Here is a 5,147-nt window from a genome sequence, read left to right as displayed (position 1 = left end):
ACTGGTCACTAATAATGGAACACTGGTCACTAATAATGAAACACTGGTCACTAATAATGGAACACTGGTCACTAATAATGGAACACTGGTCACTTTAATAATGGAACATTGGTCACTTTAATAATGGAACACTGGTCACTTTAATAATGGAACACTGGTCACTTTAATAATGGAACAATGCTCACTTTAATAATGGAACACTGGTCACTAATAATGGAACACTGGTCACTTTAATAATGTTTACATACTGTTTTACACACTTCATATATAGTTAGCTTTGTTTTCCTCTAGCTATTCTCCAGTTTGCTCCCAGCCGCTTTCATAGAACGTAGATCACTGTTAAACCATGGTCCAGATTTGTTTGTTTGACTGAATTAATGTGACATTTCCTTAAATGCAGTCAGATTTGGATTTGTAGCAAATGAAAAGTATGCTTTAAATGAAATGAAATACACTTTTCCCTCAACTGCGTTACCAACTCCAGTCAGCAGATGGCGATGAGCGTATTTCAGGCGACGCTGCCAATGTGACGTATAATCTAGTGGACGGGACGCTCCTTCAACAACAACAGCTCGTCAGACACCTCGGTAGCTTTCTGGCAAACATAGCTGAAACATTCACGCTCTTTACACTGTTTTGGTGTTTTAAAGTTCTGTCGTTTAGCTAGTTACCTTATTTAATGTTATATGTACATTGTTACTCACCTAGCTGGCTTGATAAGTTAGCTTAGAGCTCGGCTAGTCGCTAATGCTACCTAGCTAACATCCCCGACCATGAGTTCACTGAGCTGCTCTCCTCCTGATAAAGAAGAGGAGGTCTGCTGGACGGAGAAAGAAGATCTGGGGATGAACGTTGTCATGAAAGAGGAGAAAGAAGAGGAGGATGTCACCGTTAAAAAACAAGTAGAGGTTGAGTCTGTTCCGGTTAAAGACGAAGAAAAATACGTTACTGTGAAAGAAGAGGAAGACGCGTTCAGAGTGAAAGAGGAGGAGGATGTTACAGTAAAAGAAGAGGAGCAAGAGGAGGATGCAGGAGAGGAGGGGGAGATTACTGTCACATTGAAAGAAGACGACGACGAGGAGGAGACAGAAGATCTGATTAAGACCAGTACGTACTTTCTTAGTTACAGGATCACAACCTCTGTTTGCCCACTAATGGACGGAAGAAACCTGACGTGACTCTTTATAGTCCAAGGACCAGACATGTTCTGCTTTGAGGCGAATTGGCACCAAAACAGACAAGTACTACATCTAAATGTGAATCCATTCTCAATTGTGGTACGGTTCCAGAAACATAAATCTCTCTACGTTCATATCACATAAAAAAATAATTGCACAAATATACTCTTACTGCACACGTTTTTAAACCGGTTTTAACACAGTTGTAGCCGACAGTGTTTTTCAGCGACAACAGCGTCCGTTTTCCGTTTACACACAGGTGTTAGGAGTCGCTGATAGCTAATTAGGCCAGGTATGTCTGTCTATCATCTGTTTTCCTCAAACGCGCTGTAACATGGAAATATGGCCATGTGGGAACAGTAACCCTATAAAGGTAGCAATTAAACCTTTTGGGCTTTACAATTATGGTGAAATTTACAGCATTTTTTTGTGTGAGGGGGGGGGGGGGATTCAAATGATCCTGGAAGTGATACATGTTTGATAGAGAGACATGTCAAAATGCTGACTTTGGTCATTCTAGCAAGCTTTTATTCATATAAAGAATGTATTTGAATTCTCCATGTGGTCTACATTAAAAGGGTAAATGACATGGCCCTCCTCAGGGGGTAATGTCAGTCTTGTAGGTGAAATGAAGATTAAGATTGTAACAATGACAGTCCATTATATATATATATATATATATACACACACATATATATATATGTATGTGTCATTATTTAGACTTATTGAGGGAAAATCAAGGACTGAAGGGGGGCATGAATAAAAAATGTCAGAGTAATACTCTAAATTCATGAGGTGATTGGGGGACTAAACCTGATAGTATAACAGTAGTAGTGATGGTCTTCCTTTAAATTCATGAGGTGATTGGGGGACTAAACCTGATAGTATAACAGTAGTAGTGATGGTCTTCCTTTAAATTCATGAGGTGATTGGGGGACTAAACCTGATAGTATAACAGTAGTAGTGATGGTCTTTATTTAAATTCATGAGGTGATTGGGGGACTAAACCTGATAGTATAACAGTAGTAGCGATGGTCTTTATTTAAATTCATGAGGTGATTGGGGGACTAAACCTGATAGTATAACAGTAGTAGTGATGGTCTTTATTTAAATTCATGAGGTAATTGGGGGACTAAACCTGATAGTATAACAGTAGTAGTGATGGTCTTCCTTTAAATTCATGAGGTGATTGGGGGACTAAACCTGATAGTATAACAGTAGTAGTGATGGTCTTCCTTTAAATTCATGAGGTGATTGGGGGACTAAACCTGATAGTATAACAGTAGTAGTGATGGTCTTTATTTAAATTCATGAGGTGATTGGGGGACTAAACCTGATAGTATAACAATAGTAGTAATTATAATGTATTATATACAACACTTTTCATTACAAAGACAATCTCAGACTGTAGAAACTGCCAAAACTAACAAAACACATGTAGAGATCTGGCAGGTCTTGGTGATGGTCTTCCACAGCTTCAGATGATAAGGTGTTGTTCAGTCAGGCTGTTCAGAAAGGCTGGGCAGTAGTTTAAAAGGAGGGGGCAGCGATGTCACAGAGGGGAGCAGCGATGTCACAGAGGGGAGCAGCGATGTCACAGAGGGGAGCAGCGATGTCACAGAGGGGAGCAGCGATGTCACAGAGGGGAGCAGCGATGTCACAGAGGGGAGCAGCGATGTCACAGAGGGGAGCAGCGATGTCACAGAGGGGAGCAGCGTCAGTCAGTTACTCAGACCGGAGCTCTTCACCAGGCTCCTCCTCTAACATGGAGACAGTTTTATCATGTAGAAGTTTTATTCAGGTCTCTATTAAGTATTTAACTAAATAATCTGTTTGTCTTTGGCAGGAGAGAGACCAGACTCTCACTCTGACAGTGGAAAGAGTCCTTCAGGGGAACCAGACCCAGAGACACCCAAACCAGGGAGACAACACCACTGCTCCCAATGTGAAAAGAGATTTTCCAAATCAGGGGACCTAAAACGGCATGAGAGGATACACACAGGGGAAAAGCCTTTCCAATGTTCCCAGTGTGGAAAGTGTTTTAACCGCTTAAGCAACCTGAAGGCGCATGAGAGGATACACACACATTATTTCCAATGTTCCCAGTGTGGGAAGCGTTTTGCCTGTTTAAGCAGGCTGAAGAGGCATGAGAGGACACACACAGGGGAAAATCCTGTCCAATGTTCCCAGTGTGGAAAGAGTTTTACCCACTTAAGGAGCCTGATGACGCATGAGAGGACACACACAGGGGAAAATCCTTTCCAATGTTCCCAGTGTGGAAAGCATTTTACCCGCTTAAGTAGCCTGACGACGCATGAGAGTATACACACAAGGAAAAGCCTTTCCAATGTTCCCAGTGTGGAAAGAGTTTTACCCGCTTAAGGAGCCTGGAGGAGCATGAGAGGATACACACAGGGGAAAATCCTGTCCAATGTTCCCAGTGTGGAAAGCGTTTTACCCGCTTAAGGAGCCTGGAGGAGCATGAGAGGACACACACAGGGGAAAAGCCTTTCCAATGTTCCCAGTGTGGAAAGAGTTTTACCCGCTTAAGTAGCCTGAAGAAGCATGAAAAGATACACACAGGGGGAAAGCCCTACCAATGCTCCCTGTGTGGAAAGAGTTTTACCAACTTAAGACATCTGAATAAGCATTCATCTACCAGTGCTCACATTGTGGAAATACATTTTCCTGTTCAGAGGACCTGAAAACACATGAGAGAATATAGAGGCTGATTTCTGACTTATGTTTTTGACCTGGGAATTTAGGTTTTTGTTTATGCCAAATTAAATCATATTGTTTACATGAAATCATTGACAAAATAGACCTACTTTTTTCAAGTTTTCATCTGGAGATGATAAATACTATAAATGATAAATACTATACAATGGATGAACTTTCATCAATTGCATAGGAGTATAAACCCCTCTAATATTGTTCATTATATTTTTGGAATATTGCTAAATGTTAATTATTATATAGATGAATGGAGTTTTGGATTTCTTGATTCTAACCTTAAACTTCTTGGATTGGATGTGATCTGGCTTTTCGCTAAATGAATTTGATTGAATACATGATTTAGATATTGCACCATGTAAAGTATTGAATAAATGAATAGAATGTGCATTTCTTGATTTTGAACATTGAAACCTCTTGAATTCAGTCGTTTTGTTTCATTGAGTTCATTTGTTTACTTGTCGTCAAGATAAAGAACAATGAAAATGTGATGGCGTTTTATAACAGCATTGACTACTACCTGAAAAACATGAATGTTCCACCAATTCCACTATGTAGAAGCAGTATAGACTTGTTACATTTACATTTAAGTCATTTAGCAGACGCTCTTATCCAGATCCATGTGTTGTTTAAGTGTTTCCTTTATTTTTTTGAGCAGTGTATATTCGCGTCACCAAATTATGTATTAAAAGACTGCGTTTCAATGAAGGCAGTAGCCACAACAGCACTCTGTTGGGTTGCACCAGTGTTGGAAAATAGTACCCAAATTGTCATACTTGAGTAAAAGTAAAGATAATTTAATAGAAAATGACTAATCACCCAGTAAAATTCTAGTAAAAGTCTAAAAGTGTTTGGTTTAAAATATACTTAAGTATCAAAAGTAAGAATATAAATATGTTCAAATCAGAGCTCTGTTGTTATTACATTTACATTTACATTTAAGTCATTTAGCAGACGCTCTTATCCAGAGCGACTTACAAATTGGTGAATTCACCTTCTGACATCCAGTGGAACAGCCACTTTACAATAGTGCATCTAAATCATTAAGGGGGGGTGAGAAGGATTACTTATCTTATCCTAGGTATTCCTTAAAGAGGTGGGGTTTCAAGTGTCTCCGGAAGGTGGTGATTGACTCCGCTGTCCTGGCGTCGTGAGGGAGTTTGTTCCACCATTGGGGGGCCAGAGCAGCGAACAGTTTTGACTGGGCTGAGCGGGAACTGTACTTCCTCAATGGTA

General features: G+C 40.1%; 1 pseudogene; it reads left to right on the top strand.

Moving 5' to 3' along the window:
* The first annotated feature begins 553 nt into the window (after positions 1–553).
* On the top strand, positions 554–4,939 carry LOC135538212 (oocyte zinc finger protein XlCOF6.1-like; annotated as a pseudogene).
* The last annotated feature ends 208 nt before the right edge of the window (positions 4,940–5,147 follow it).

This window comes from Oncorhynchus masou, unplaced genomic scaffold (assembly GCF_036934945.1).
Source record: "Oncorhynchus masou masou isolate Uvic2021 unplaced genomic scaffold, UVic_Omas_1.1 unplaced_scaffold_931, whole genome shotgun sequence".
Classification (NCBI taxonomy): domain Eukaryota; kingdom Metazoa; phylum Chordata; class Actinopteri; order Salmoniformes; family Salmonidae; genus Oncorhynchus; species Oncorhynchus masou.
The sequence above is the reverse complement of the archived record's forward strand: the minus strand, read 5'-3'. Positions and strand labels throughout refer to the sequence as shown.